We start from the raw sequence: 16,694 nt of genomic DNA, 5'->3' as shown, positions 1-16,694 counted from the left end.
TTTTTTTTTTTTTTTTTTAATTTACTTGGCAAAACAAATTTTGGTTGTTTTGTTTTAGTTTGTCGCATTACAATCACGTTATTCAGAGAGAAATAATGTCATGTTTTTTTCCATAATGTATTTTTTAGACTTTTTTCTCAAACTGCTCCTTCTACATAAAACAGTTATATTATTATCACTTTTCAATTTAGTACATGACTTTAAACTTCTATATTATGAATATCAAATTGTACCCTTAGATGTTTAACATATTATTTATGATAACTTCTGCATGGGATGTCCATACAATAACATTTTTATAATTTTATTCAATCATTTCTTTCCAGTTTTGTATTTTTATGGCTACAAGGTTGTCAATCGTGAGCACAAATTCTTTAACATGCAGCAATTGTGGCACAAAACTACAGTTTAAACACAAAGTAATGTTATATCGTAATAATAGTAATCTTTCTAATATAATGGTGTTGGAGTCGGTTGGCTGACATGAAACAAATCTGCCCTGTTTTCTCCTTCTGCCTATCAGTTTGTCATCTTCTGCAAATATATTTCATAAAAGTTTATTTGCCTCAAGTGATTCCCTGCGATGGGAAGAAAAACAAAGTTCAAACACCACTAATGTAATTATGGTGAGATCAGAGAGCAGCTCCTATCTCTCCCCCCATCGCTTCCAAAACATTCACACAGCGAACTCCACGATGAAACACTGGCTTACCCAGCCGAGATGGTTTATGGAATTCAGACAGTGTGTGTCTGCATGCTGCAATGGTCAAAGGCAAAGGTGTTTTTTATTTGTCATAGAGAGGTCTATTGTAATGGAACACTCTTAATAAAAAAGAGCTACAGTCCGGACCAATAGGTAACCTCCAGTGTGGGGAAATAACTCCCTTGAGATATTCTTAAACCCTGCAGTATCAAAGATTTGAACTGGAAGCACTTTTGCTGCTTTTAAACAGAACCATTTCCATTAAAGTCTATATGAATATAACTTTTTCCCCATCTTGTAACCAGACTACTGTCTGATAGTTTTTTTTTTAACTAGAAGACATAGTTGATTGGGATTGATTGACTGGGGTGGCCCATTATTTCCCAAGAAGAAATGCACTAGAATGTAGTGACTAGATGGTATAGGACACATGTCAAAGTGGCGGCCCGGGGGCCAAATCTGGCCCGTCACATCATTTTGTTTGGCCCGGGAAAGTAAATGATGAGTGCCGGCTTTCTGTTTTAGGATTAATTTTAAACGAAGAGTATAGATGTATATTAAATTTCCAGATTTTCCCTCTTTTTAAATCAATAATTGTAATTTTTAATCCATTTTTTTCTGTTTTTAGTTCAAAAATCATTTTCTAAAATCCAAAAATATATTTTAAAAAAACTAAAACAAACATTGTTTTAGATCTAAAAATAACCTGAATATTCAGGGATTTTAATCCAGTTCTTTTAATCCATTTATTAAAAAAAAATTCTAAATGTATATCTAAAATGGTCCGGCCCACGTGAAATCAAGTTGACGTGAAAGCGGCCCACGAAGCAACCCAAGTTTGACACCCTTGGTAGAGGATATAGTACTCTAGTATACTCGAGTAAACTGCTGTTATTTTTCAGAATCAACATAGTGAAAACAAAATGCCCCCTCAATATAAATTAGTAATTTTGCATGGAAAATAATCAGGGATATCCTTTTAGGCTGCCAAGCTTGGACACACACGTACATACACATAGGCCTCCATTTACAGAATTTCTTGTAAACGTTGCTCAATGAGCGAAACATCAACACTACATCATTAAGTGTAATATGGAAATGGCCAAGAAGACGAAGCTTTGTTGAGCTCTTCCGGCGGCTGGCCCACGCTTGGCTTCCTTACACCTCCGCCATTCACAAGTGAGCACAGCATGTGTAAGGGAGGAAAAGAGCAAACGGGACGGGGGTGAAGGGTAGACTTGTTCTGTAGGCCTTTTTATTAAATTAGCGTCCATTCATGAGTCGAAAGAGAAGAATGTGCCAACAGTTGGCAGAAAAGTGTCAATGCTAGATTCATGGCTTACGTTTATAGACTGCGTTAACGCTTTAACGGGGTATATGGAACTTGGATCACAATATAGGAGGCAATGTGGAAAATATTATAACATAACTCCAGTTGAGAGGTTATCTAAACACATGAGGCTCGCCACAGTTGGATATCTGTTAGAGGTTTTGGGTCAGTACAATGCCATGTTATATTTACTGGAAACAAGTCTTATTGACCTGATTTGAAGGAATATATATATCCTGATGGCTTGGATACAAGCAACATAGTTGACACATACTATTAAAATGCATGTTTTGCGTTTTGTAACCTGAATATTTTGTATATACAAACATTTGTAAATATTCATTCATTCAGTTTCCGTTCAGTTCATCCTCACAAGGGTCGCTGGGGCGCTGTAGCCTTTCCCAGCCAACCTATACACAGTAGGCACCCTGAATTGGTTGCCGGCCAATGTCAGAGCAGAATGAGACAATACATAGAGATGCATGTTGTCTTACTTTTATCTAAAAACTAATTTATATTACCCAAAGGTTGTTAGACTTTCTAGGAAACAATTTATTACATTTACTACTAATGTTGCTTTAGAATTCTAATTGCAATCCTCTCGTTGGATCTAGATTTTGGTACATTTTCTCTTTTTCCTGACACAACACATATACACACACACACACACATAGGCCAGTCTCAATGAATGAACAAATAGCATGGTCATCTCTCATTGTCTCATCTGACTTACAGGTGCATTGGGGTTAAGGTCAAAGGGAGGGAGATAGGATGTCTGTCTGGATATCTGCCCAAGGTTCCCGATGACAGATGGTCGAATGAATGTGTGTTCATGGACAGAGATAGTTGGAGCCCAATATTTGCAGACAGCCAGCACCTGCTCCACTCAGACGTTTATCTTGCATCTGGTCCCGGGAGGACAGATGGGAGGAGGCACCTGACTCACCCAGACATGCAAGTGAGGGGTGCTATCCAAGTGGTTGGGTAGACGATCAGGTGATGGAGAGCTGAATGCCGCAGACAGTGTGACTGGCTTTAGACACATGGAGCCAGTTTGCCTAACTAAAAGCTAGTGTCATGTCTGCAAACTCTGTGTACCTTGTCATTATCTGTCCCCAAATGTACTAATTTCAACCCCCATGGCTTCATGGACACATTATGCCTATAATGATGGAGACCAAGGACGATGTCAGCGTAACAATCCCTGGGGCTAGCAAAAAAATGGTGACTCATTGTACAATAATCGTGGATTAACACACAAGCCTAGCTGGACTTTAGGCAATAAAGATGGCAAATAATCTACTTATTTATCTTGGGTTTGAGGCATGACAACCAATTGCAGACATAGGTATGGATACATAGTACATGTGTGCAATAAGCTCATTTAATTCAAAGCTCTGCCAGACCAAGCATCCCACCAGGCATTGCACTTTAATGTCAAGGGGGCACTAAGAGAGCCGAGGGTGCCCTTTGCAATTATCAGGCATGATGGGACACTGAGAGACGAGAACATCTGGCACGAGTGGAAAGAGGGGCGGTATGTACTTCCAACCTCCCTCCCACCTTCCTCCTCCTGTTCTTCTGCACAGGAGACGCTGTGCTTTGATCTCCAGCTGTAGCTGTCTGCTGTGCCTCTCTAGATCAATCACGCCGACTTGAGCTCTGTTTTGCCATCAGTGTCGTCAAATTGTACAGTCGCTATCTTGGAGACATTGAAAATTGACATTGATTAAGTCTATTACTGCATATTTTCTCATGTGTTTTTATATCTCCATTTTCCTCTCTAAGCTTGTTGAATATGACCAATTGTCCCTTCAGTGCAAGGGCATAACTAAATTTAATTTAGGGATGGTTTATGGCATAGATTGTGATGTTATGTCTGTATAGGAGATAGTGACAATATACTCTGTAGATAATAAACTAGTCAGGTGAACATGTTATTTCTCATGGGAAATTGTTAGTTTGAGTCCGGGAACATGGAAAAGTCTATTCCTAATTCATGTATTCATTTTCAAAATTGCTTATCCTCAAAAGGGTCTACTCCTAATCTTAAGTTTTCTTCTTTTTATAGGATGTCTGGTGCAAGAATGGTTGACATATCAGTTTCACAGTTCTGGGATGGTTGATTTGATCTCAGGTCAGTCCACACTGTGTAAAGTTTGCATGTTTTCTCTGTGCTTGTGTGGTTTTTCTATGGGTACTGATTTTTTTCCACATCCACAAATCATGCATGTTTTTTCCATGTATGGTGTGGGTTTTCTCTGGGTACTCTGGTTTCCTTCCACATTTCAAATACATGATTTGCTTGCTGGTTTAACACTTTAAATTGTCGTTAGGTATGAATGTGAGCTTGATTGGTTGTTCGTCTCCTTGTGCCCTGTGATTGGCTAGCTGCCGATATGAAATTTTGCAATAGAAAACACTATGGGGATTTTTTTTTCAACAAACAAAACGTCAGTTAAGCTTCAACACCTTTGTATTGTTGTAGAGATGCTAGTGCATATGAGCATGCATGTTGTGTGATTTTTGGTTTTCAATGGCGGTTAGGCATAATTACACACCTTTTAGATCTGCTTGGGGCGACAAGGCGCCAAGCTTTGTTTCCAGTCCGTTTATGTAATGAAAAAGAATGTGAGGAATGACAAAGGTCTTTGACAAAATGTTTGAAGGAGGAAACCATCACTTTAGGAACAGGTTGTGTAATTTGACAAAACGTTTTTAGTTTGTTTCTTAAAATTAAATGTTGCTTTGTTTTTTTAGACACTTTTTTTGCTAATCTTTTACTGTGTTAATGGATTTTCTCATGGTTGGTCCAGTATGTTTTTGCTATGGGGAAAAGCTGAAGCATCCTGCATTAGTAGTATAGTTAATTTCAAAATGTTTTCTTCTAAAATCTTAACCGTAATGTCAGTATTGTTAAAATATGTAACGGTAGACAAAGTTTGGCCATCCATATTAGTCACGGTTTTTAAAATGTTTCAATTATAAAAAAAAACTTTATTTGTGACTTCTCTCCGCTTCTGCCTATCTCAGAACGTCTCACTCTAATAGATGTGTATAGTGTGTGTCCTTTCAGGGTCCGTTTAGGGTCCTACATATCATATTCTAGACATTTCAGTGGCAAGCACCCACGAGATATTTTTTAAAGAAAAACATCTTCATGGCGTGTTGCCCTTTCAACGTTCTTCGGATAATCAGCAAAGTACACAGAAAAGAAAATAAATGGGAAAAATGTGTCTGGAGTTTGGAATGCAAATATTGAGTTAACATTAATTATTGTGAGCTAGTATGAACAGCTTTTACAGATAAAACTTGTTGTGACAGTATAGGAATATACCCAAAAAGGGAATAGTTTTTGAGACCCATGACAGATGACTTTATGGGGGAGGTTTGCCCAAAAACGTTGTAAATCCACACTTAACAAACATAATTTGGCCAATTGCAAAGCCATTACTGTGTCATTCAAATTGGAACAAATATGCATATTATGCCACTAAACTCAATAGTGTTGTGACTTCAATGTTTTTGTCGACATATAACTAACTGGTCATCCCCCAAGTTCCAGACTGGGGGATACTAGCCTGACTAAATCCCCAGTCCAGCTACTATGCTGTCCATCTGAACTCAGTAGGGCCAGCCCAGACCTCAATCCGCAAACAAAGCATTCATTGAACGGCAACAAGCGAGGGAAGACAGTTTCTCAAGCGGAGGACAATAGGCTTTCTCCTCCATTTGGCTCACCCTTTCATCCTCGGACACCCACAAGGGACGCAATTGTTCGGACACAATGCGATATGGGCCAAAGCTTTAGAAGACGCATCGTTTTTAATTAACTGTTGGTAATGATCTCATTATCAGGACCGAGTGGGGCTAGCGTCGTGCGCAAAGAGGTGAGTCTGAGGTCATCATTTTCAAGGCTGCAGGCCTAACTGTCAAAACATGAATGGCTTTCCTATGCCAAGGTGAAATATAAAGCCTGGATTGCATTTGCCCCCTTGGTTGGATTGGAGGTCCTCTAACTGGACATGGACTATAAAGAATATAAAACACTTATGGTCTAGAATGGGTTATCTCAATTCCAGCTCTAGTGATAATCTGTTATTACTACATTTCAACACTACACAATTATAGACTTATTATATGACACACAATATTTACATTTGGAATTATTATTGCATTTTATAGTCGTGTTAAAAGGAGGTCGCTTTTTTAAGGAGATTGGAGAATAATTAAGGAATTGAAGTCTTCATAGAAGTAGAATGGTGATTTCTACCCTTCAAACTGACTCAAGACCTGGCAAGTGACTCTGGACTGTACAAAACTAATCCACTTTTATACACTTAGTTATTTTTCTAGGCATCACAGTGATTTCTATTAATGGAACAGAGATGAGTAGCTCAATTGTTATTGTATGAAGATGTACAACATAGTTTTTTTCTCTCCTTTTTCAGTGCGTTTTTTTGAAGAACAAAGACAAATTGTAGGATGCTCACAGCCTTAAAAAAAATATGAGCATTCTAATAGTGAGCCTCTAAGTGGATGCATATAGGAAACAGTAACACTAAAGTCAGAGCAGGAGAAGCGCTGGAAGGCAAACTGCTTCAAAGCAAGGGGCGTTTCCTGTGTTTTTTTTTTTTAAGACCAAACACTCTGAGAGCACGCAACATGCCGCTTATGTGTTTAGACTACCTGAGGGTTTCGGAATGAGTTTTTCAAAGTGTATATGTGAGCTGATGAGTCACTTGTTTTAAAACCAAAAATCTTTTCTAAACATGGTGTAGTGACAAACAACAACAGTGATGGTTTTAATGTAAAAACTAAAAAGGTACATTGTCCATTCAAGTAAGTTTGTTAAACCTCGGCACAATAATTAGCTGGAGCGTTTTCTTAAAAGAATAAAAAAAACATTTTAAGAGTTTTTAAGGTTCCGTCCAATCTCCTGTTGTCAAAACAGCAGCTCAGCATCACCTGCTTTTTCAGGAGTGCCAACAACAGTCTCCCACTGCTAGAATATTAACCAAAATTAACAACAACCAGAAACTGACTGTTCTGCCAAAATAAGCCCTGACGTGTCTCGTCCAGTTTCTTTGTTCCTGTTTTCTCTCAAACCTTGGCTATGTGTCATTTATTTGCCGCTTCTGGCCCCAGGGTACCTTTGATTACATGCTGTGCATTGTGTGTCAATTGCTAGGTTGTAACATTTTTTTTCCCTCTTGAAGATAATGACAGTTGAGTGTGAGTATCATGAGAACATCACAAACTTCAACAATTATGTTCTACCTAAACAATCTCATATGATCTAATGCTGCATATGTTGCTTAGTTCCGATCTATTAGATCTAGTCATCTCAAAACTCAATTATTATATCATATCAAGACTATTCATATTCACAAAACAATAATATGAAAGATACATGACTATTTCTTATTTTTTCCCAGCAGAGAACACTTACAGTTGAGTGTTGGTAGACAAGCTACTTTCAACTAATTGAGGGACCTCACCTTCTCCAAACATCCCTCACCTTTCGATAAGAACACATTCTGAAGAGTCAACCGGACAACAGTGGTAAATATTCATTCCTTATCTTCTCATTTGAGCTGATGCTGATCTTCTCTTTGTACACCCCCCATATATACATATATGTATACACACATATATACAAATATGTACACACTCATATATACATATATGTACACACACACATACAAATATGTACACACTCATATATACATATATGTACACACACGCATATATACATTTATATATACACATAAATACATTCATTTATATATACACATAAATACATTCATTTATATATACACATAAATACATTCATTTATATATACACATAAATACATTCATTTATATATACACATAAATACATTCATTTATATATCCATACACATATATACATGCATATATACTTTTAGATATGCATTACATATCGAGTTTCACAAATAACTTCTTCCTCGGTGGTTATAGTTGATTTAAAAAATAATAATGTTTCGGTACGGAGCCTCGGGTTTACATCATCCCACTTGGCTAGAATGGAAAGAAATAGTTTATATGATTATGCACGTCAGTGGTCGCTACACAACTCCATGGAGTGAATAACTGGCATCTATATAATCTGTCACTCCCTGAAATGACATTAATGCGTTATGCAGTGCCACTGTGGTTTTGGTAATCCAGAAAACAGATTATCATGCTTGAGGAATCAGACAGTCAACATAGTCTGTAGTCTCCATACTTTACCAGGACTATTGCCCGTGAGGTCAAGAAGTATTTGGATAATGACAGCCTCTATGACTTGAGGGGGATGACTGATTTTCATTTTCCGAAAGCTCCGAGCGTTAACTGTAAATGAATGAGTCATATAGAAGAAAAGTGAATTACTACTATTATTATCCATAACATGAGTGTAAGAATATAAACTATTGGTTATAAACTAACTTATGTGCTACATATAATAGTTAAGATGGGCTTTAATTCTCTCTCTTTGGATATAAAGAATCTATCTTTAGTGCCATATAGCTGCATTGGGATGTAGCTTGGGGAGAATGAGTAGGAAGGCAGATGAGAGGGTTGAAGAAATAGAAGCAGAACAAATGACAGGGCAGCTGACATATGTATATATATATGCACATATACGCTGCTCTGCGATTGGTTGGCCACCAATTCAGGGTGTTCTCCGCCTAGTGTCCATTGTTAATTCATTCATCATCCGTACAGCACATCCTCATAAAAGTTGGATGGTTGCCAGAGCCTATCCCAAATTACTTTGAACGAAAGGCAGACTACGCCTTAGACTGGTCGCCAGTCAAATGTAGGGCATGCAGAGAGACAAACAATGTGTGTGGGTGTGGGTGTTTGTATGTAACTGTATATTTTTCCGATAAGGAGACTCATTTATAATATATAATATTTATGTCATCAAATCATGGTTGTCAGAGTACCTCATAAACTTAAATGTAATTACACTTGAGTGTTAGAGTCTGTGGTAAGAAATGAGAGGAGAGGAATGGAATTCACACTAATACCAAATAAATGCACAGATCAACACACTATAAAAATCCCACGCCTTCTCAGTGTGTGTGGCAAATTTGCGAGTCATAAAGTTGTTGCATTTTCAGCACCTCTGGCTCCAAATTGTTTATATGAAGCCTTAAATATGATGCTTTCTTGGAGTCATTGCTTTTGATTTACATTGAAGCCATTTTTAACTATATGTCAAAAATCTTTTAAATCTTGAAGTTATATTAGGGTTAGGTTGATGTTTTTTTTAGGGTGGGTAAACACTAAATATGATGTGTGTTACTTTAAAAATAAGGTGGAGCTTTTGATTTTGACTTTTCCTGCATTTTTTTTGACCAACCATTTTCCATGGCATGTCTGGAAAACATTGGCTTTTATCATTTGGTCAGAAGAAACAAACATGTCAGCTTTCCTATGGTTGTCCTACCCTGCAGCAAACTGTAACCATCTGCATCTCCTTCTTGTGTCTGTTCTTTCTCAGGTGCCCATCTTTGATGAGTTACAAGGAAATGAACAGGTCAGTCTCCGACTGTGATGTTGAATCATCATGCCGTGCAAAAGAAAAAAAGAACATACCCTTAAAAACCTAAGAATCTGTTTCCCATCATTTTTTTACTTTGAATATTTGTGGGCATGTCCCATGCAGTGCAGAAGAAAAGAAGGGGAAAGGAGAAGGATTGTAATGTTAACTAACTGTAAGTGCCGAGGTGCTTCAGGCGGTAACATGATATCGTAATGAGTGAGCTCTCCCATTGGGCATCTCTTCCTTCCTCTCTCTACCTTAGCAAGACTAAGACAAGCAGGATTTGTTCTATTTCATTTAAATATTTGTATGGTATATAGTTTAGAATGTTTTTCAGCATATTTTATCATTCTAACTTTACATAATGTTCAAAAGCAACTCACTCTAAAGATGACACTGTCAAATTGCTTACGGCACTGTGTCAAAGTGGCGGCCCGGGGGCCAATTTTGGCCCACCACATCATTGTGTGCGGCCCGAGAAAGTAAATCATGAGTGCCGACTTTCTGTTTTAGGATCAAATTAAAATTTAAGAGTATAGATGTATATTAAAGTTCCTGATTTTCCCCCTTTTAAATCAATAATTGTAATTTTTTAATCCATTTTTTCTGTGTTTTTAGCTCAAAAATCATTTTGTAAAATATAAAAATCATATGTAAATATAATAAACATTGTTTTAGATATATAAAAAAACTGAATATTCAGGGCCTTTAATCCAGCTCGTTTAATCCATTTATAAAAACAAAATCTAAATATAATATCTGGTAAATAAATGATCCAGCCCACATGAAATCGAGTTGACGTTTAAGCGGCCCACTGACACCCTTGGCTTACGGTAAAGAGCTGTACAAATTGTAGACAAAAAAAGTGCACCAAAAGTGACATTTAATGTTCAGAAAATTAATGAAGGAATGAGATTAGTGACATAGCCTTTTATTCCATCTTATAATGCCTCAACAAATTCCTTGACTGTATATGCAATTTTATTTAGAGTCGCAGAATAGTAGGAATACATTTTTGGCAGTCTAGTATGGTCCGGCCAATACGTTGAGGCGGGTGGTAGATTTGTCGGGGTAATGCTACCGTGGAGACAGACATGCAGGGGAATGAGTTTCATTAGCTGAGCACTCAGCAGGCCCCTGTCAATTACTTTGTTACTGGAGCAGAACGAGACAGAGTCGACAAATATGTGGGGGCCTAATCAACAACACGGCAAAAAAAATACAAAAACAAGCTTCAAAGTCAATGTCCACATTCACCACTTTCAGCCACTTCATTTGTAAACTTAGCGTATGACTGTAAGTCCTCTATCCTTTGAGAGTCCATTTTTTCTGTCGACCCACCAGCCATTAGATCTTAAATCAGCAAACAACTTTGCCCGATTATGTATCAGAAGATCTGAGCGGCAGGTCAGCCCAGTCATCATATCCTGACTGAATTCATACCGGCATCTCAAATCTAATGAATTGGAATCTAACTGTGCAGAGACGTTCACTATTGGTGCAGCCAGCCAAGCACTTTGTACAACACTCTTGCTCCTCTCTTTGTGGAACTGCCGCGCCATTCAGAGAATGCAACAACCTCCCGTAACGAGGTCATGGGAACGGCGAGAAGAAAAAAATGGAAATTGATCCAGAATGTGGTCATGAATGTAATGTTTCATTTTGGCAATTGACTGGCGTTTGTGTAGTTGGCTCCAATGAAGGGAAACACCATTGGCTTTGGGATACTACTTTAGTAGTATTCTCCCATCACAATCTAATGGATTCCTCATTTCAATGAATGTGATCCTCATTGGGGAGATCGGATCTCAATTAAGGCCTTCAAGAGAGTTGTTTTGGGTCTGTGGTTAGACCACATAGCACCTCCTCTATCCTAAGAAACGCAAAGGGAAGCTGGTTTGTCAGCCTGTCTGTGTTAATAGCACCTCATCTGGTTCCTGTTCTCAACTTTATATGGCCGCTGCAATGTCCCATGCAATGCCCCCCTGCAACACACCCCCTCACACACCCCTATACGCACATTAGTAATTTGCCTGCGCAAACATGGCCCTCATTATAACACCAAAAGAAGACATGAGCTTTCATCAGTTGAACTTTTCCTCCCATCGTGCAGCCAAAGCAAACACACAACTTTGAGACAATGTGCTTTTAATTGAGTTATAACACGAACATGAATGATTCGTTGTGATCAGAGGAAACAAACAAAGTAAACAAAAAGTTTTTACCGGTCCAGGTCATTTTTTTTTTTTTAAGTATGATCCATTGCAGGTTTTTTTTTTTTTTAACAAACCAACCATGCACAATAGTGATACTAATTTGTCCAGGTCTTTATATAGGCTCATTTATTACCATAGTTTTACATAATTAAAAAAAAAAACTTCCTTTAACTTTAAATTTTAATGCAAAACAATAGTACTTTTGCTCAAATGGATAACAGAATTGAGTGCATATACCCCTAAAACAGCACCCAAGTATCCACTACACAACCACAAGACCAATGCAGACTTTGGAAGGCGAAATTTCACTCCCACATAATGTTGCCAAACAACAGACTACATCCGACTTTCCAATGGTAGCTAAGCAACAACCAAAACTGGAGCCAAACCTCTATTGACACCCCCAGTTATACCTTTCTTGGGGGTCACCCAAGCGCAAAGGGACCATTCAGTACTTTCAGTACTGCTATATGCCCATCAACAAGAATGAAACAAATTTATCTGGGGTTGATCGAATCCAAATATAATAGCAAAATATCACTGGGGGGCGCATTAGCTGGGAGTTAGGTCCCATTTGGGCCATGCCAGGGTATGCTATGTGGGCCTCCTGTCATTTAAATGGAACAGAGTTAAGCCAGTGCTTCCTGTCAGACCGCAGGGCTCTCAGGTTCCACCTCTGGTCCAAATTATGTCTGTCTATCCTAGACTGCCACACCAAGCGTCACCCTCTCAGTCAACCCCCTTCTGAACATTGCCTTCACACCATCCGGCCCCCTTAAGAGTACCGGGTATACCATTCACTGACATTTTGAAATAATTGGGATACTTTTCCACAGTGGCGGTAATAGAAGAGGCTTCATAAAAAACATTTTGTATGTGTGTTTGTTTTGAAAACCATTTAACAGCCCCATGGTAAGTTTACATCATCACATGGCGTAACCAACCATTATATGACAATGTAATGTATAAATACTTATTTTCTGTTCATAGGTTAGGTTTTGTAGTGTTTTAACTTGTTTTTGAGACTGCTTGAACATTATATTAGATTGTGTTCAACTAATGACAACTAAAAATCAACATACCGTATTTCCTGGACTATAAGTCGCACATTTTTGTCTTCGTTTGGATGGGCCTGCCACTCATTCTGACTGTCAACAACTTATGTTGTGTTTTTTTTTTTAGGTCCTAATTAACAGATTTTGCATAACATGTTATATCAACAGGTGAGTATCTTGTCTGTTGTTCCCTATTTTTATTTCATAACTTTAACATATTTTGTTATATATAAATTTATACTCCAGTGCAGTTTATATTTTTTTCCTCTTTTGTTGTGCATTCTATAGACCGTGTGACTTATACTCAGCTGCGACTTATAGTCCGGCAAATACGGTAGGTTTAGTCAACAAAAACAATTTCCTGCAGTGTTGTGATAAACCTGTGTGAAAAGGTATACCGTCAATTATATAAAGTACTTAAGACGGCTTGTATAGGCGCAAAGTTTTCATCACTCGGCAGAAGAAAAAATGTTTAAAATAGAGTATTTATGTCATTGTTGGTCAAGGGAGGAATGAATGTAAGTGCATTTTCTTTTAGCATAGACTCAGTAGTCACAACTGCAGACAGCAGAGGTCTGCCCTATGTTGAGGAGACAGCCCTAATTTGCTTCTCCTTCTAATGCTCTACAGATGAAGTCCATGGCTGTCTTAACCACACAGGATGTTCTTGGCTCCTGAAATGAGCAGGTCTGGGTTACAAAAGTTTCAGTTTGCCATTGACGAGTGTAGAAAAGTGATGGGTTGAGAAGCTAAGTAGGGGCCACAGTAAAAGCATTTTCATGTACACAAGGGACTCAAATGAGTAGAGTTGAGTGGAGTTATCACAAAGATCTCTCTTCAACAACAGGATTGTGGGGAAACAGGAAAAATGTGGTCTGACTGGTCACCATAGCCCCACTTTGACAAAAAAGAAAAATAGCAAATTGAATCCAAAACATTTACTACTCCAAGCTCACAAAAAGCCACAAACCTGATGTGTTGTTTACCCATTTATACTATCTAGGGATGCAAATTAAGTGCCATTTTGGTTACCTTCAGATTAAATAAGCCTTAAGAGAGCATACGTAACAAAGTGTAGTGGAGGTCTTATCATAAAACTATAAAGGACTTTAAATATCCTTTTATGGCTTGAATTTAGGGTTCTAATTAAGATGTGATGGGTCATTTTGTTCCCTGACTGTCCCGATTAGAAATAATGTTTGCTGTAACATCTTTGAACAATAATGCCTCTTCTCAGAAAGCCTGCGACCTTATGCATGGGACCTTGACCCCAGCAGTAAAGCATGTTTCCACTGAATGATGAATAACAAGCAGTCAATTCTTGGATGTCATTCCCTCAGATTTCAGACGCCATTTTTTTCTAAAAGAGCTCAATGAGGCTGCTAAATCATTATTATTCAATTAATATCATCAGCAAGTTATGTTTGGCTGGAAGCCCCCTTGTTGTCTGCAAGGTCTCCTCATTATCCTCCATGTAATTGTCCCATCCTTTTTCTGCCTTTTTTTTTATATCTACCACCCAAGTAAGAGATGAGCTAATGCTTTTGCATCCTTTACTAACTCATTTGCCCTGTCAAACAGTGCATGCATTGTTTGTTAAGCCCATGTTGCCATTTCCAGTTCAGCAAGGCCATTGCAATGTGCAGAGAGGGGAAGCACTCAGTTTGTTTTTATTTGAACTCAAATCCGCTGAGACTAGTCTTTGCCTTAACATATTTATGTCTGGAAGTCAACTTCCTAACTCTTTAGGGCAGGAGAAGAGATTCTCCAGGGATTTGTTTGAAGAACGTTTTAATACGATGGGTCTATTATTCAGTCACAATCAGATATAATCTTCCCCTCATTGAGTTAATTTGACAGTGGTTTTTTTGTACATGTTAATATGGTTGGAAATTAATCCAGGGTTAATTTATTAACCTGCTTTTCTAGAAATAGATGGATTAGAGTGACATTAGACCAAGGGTGTCAGACTCGGGTTGGTTCGCGGGCCGCTTTAACGTCAACTTGGTTCCATGTGGGCCGGACCATTTAAGATATATTTAGATTTTGTTTTTATAAATGGATTAAAAGAACTGTATTAAAATCCCTGAAGATTCATTTTTTGAATAGATCTAAAACAATGTTTATTTTAGATTTTTTTAAAATATATTTTTAGATTTAATAAAATGATTTTTGAACTAAAAACACAGAAAAATTGATTAAAAATTACAATTATTGATTTAAAAAGGAGAAAATCAGGGAATTTAATACATATCTATACTCTTCATTTTAATTTATTCCTAAAACAGAAAGTTTACTAAAAATGATTTTTGAACTAAAAACAGGAAAAAAATGATTAAAAATGACAATTATTGATTTAAAAGGGGTAAAATCAGGAAATTTAATATACATCTTTACTCTTCATTTGAATTTGATCCTAAAACAGAAAGTCGGCACTCATGATTTACTTTTGCGGGCCATACAAAATGATTTGACGGGCCAGATTTGGCCCCCGGGCCGCCACTTTGATAGTGTATTAGACCGTATATTTATTCACAATCTGTACTGCTTAAAGGAATGCATTTATTTTCAAAACATTTACACAACTACAGTATTTTCTGGACTATAAGTCGCACATTTTTTTTATAGCTTGACTTGTGACTAATATTCTACTCAAATTCAATTTGTTTATTTTTCTCTGATGATTGACAGCATTTTATTTTTTAGGCTGTATTCATTGCAAAAAACATGTTGTTAAGAGATGAAGGTTTTAGGTCACAATTTTCTTATTGTTACATTAACTTATGTTTGTTCTTGGTTTTTTATTTATTTTAAAAATGCCCTCCCAAAATTGCATCTTTTGCTCCAGTGTGAATAATGTGTATTTTTTTCCCCCTTCACTGTGTTTTCTTTGGCTGCTGCAACTCATACTCAGGTGCAATTTATAGTCCGAAAAATACGGTAGTCAAAAGTATAGACATAGTTTTGCAATCATTTAAATTGAGGCCATAAAATGTGTGCTTGTACAATATTTCAATTGCTGGAATACAGTGAGTGGTAGTAACTTGTTTGCATGATGTCATATTTGAGGTGTGTTATGTTTTGGATCGCCATAATATGCATCCGGTAGTTCTCGAAAGGAGTTAAGCTTGTCCTGACAGAGAGTTGAATGATGCTCTTGTCTGTCTTTTTCTTTGTAGTCAGCCAGAGAAACGTAGATTTGACATATAAAATCAGTTTCCCCCAATAAAACATAACTGTTAGATTCATGTTTATTTTCCATGCGCTCTACTTTAGTAGTTTTATATCACTAGAAACTATTTATTTACTACTCTGTCTAATTTCTCAAGACTATTGGGACATTTTCCCCAAAACATTCCCAAGGAAATGTCGTAAACTGTAGCAGCTAAAGAGTAATTACCCAACATTCCCTACATGTGATTTTTACATGCCCCCAAGCAGTATGCTGAACATATGGTTGCTGTGTCACTAAGTAAGAGCTTAAACATAAACAAATAGATCTATTTATTTTGTCAGGGAGCAGCGTAGTAGTTTTACCACATACAAACTCCATTGGCATTATAAAGTAATGATTCTTCTACTACAAAATATGTTAATAAGTTATATGGCTTTACTCAAAATGCCAGAATAAACACTAAATGAAGAAGGGCCTATTAAGTATGTGGTAACATAGTCAGGCCATTACTATTTTTGTCTATTGGATTCTTTTGGACAAATTTACCAGAGTTGCACGGCAGGAGATAACCGGGGCTCGTAAATACTTAGCTGTCGTCATCCCTGCTTTTGGAAATCGGATCTGCCACAAACCTCTGACCTCTTTAGATGAAAAATT

At 37.4% G+C, this 16,694-nt stretch overlaps 1 protein-coding gene across 6 annotated transcripts in view; it reads left to right on the top strand.

Moving 5' to 3' along the window:
* The window catches only part of jcada (junctional cadherin 5 associated a), a 97,899-nt gene that overhangs the window by 75,947 nt on the left and 5,258 nt on the right, over positions 1-16,694 (top strand). For 4 of the 6 annotated variants that reach the window (XM_077735735.1, XM_077735739.1, XM_077735740.1 and 1 more), the window contains 3 exons: positions 4,105-4,170; positions 7,475-7,598; positions 9,550-9,585. The gene's annotated coding sequence lies outside the window, so the exon portion shown is untranslated. Of the gene's footprint in view, positions 1-4,104; positions 4,171-7,474; positions 7,599-9,549; positions 9,586-9,714; positions 10,003-13,492; positions 14,802-16,694 lie in introns of those variants that run through there. The other 2 variants (XM_077735736.1, XM_077735738.1) reach the window with 2 other exon arrangements.

Source organism: Stigmatopora nigra, chromosome 16, assembly GCF_051989575.1.
Source record: "Stigmatopora nigra isolate UIUO_SnigA chromosome 16, RoL_Snig_1.1, whole genome shotgun sequence".
In the NCBI taxonomy this organism is placed as follows: domain Eukaryota; kingdom Metazoa; phylum Chordata; class Actinopteri; order Syngnathiformes; family Syngnathidae; genus Stigmatopora; species Stigmatopora nigra.
This window is presented reverse-complemented; position numbering and strand designations above follow the sequence as displayed.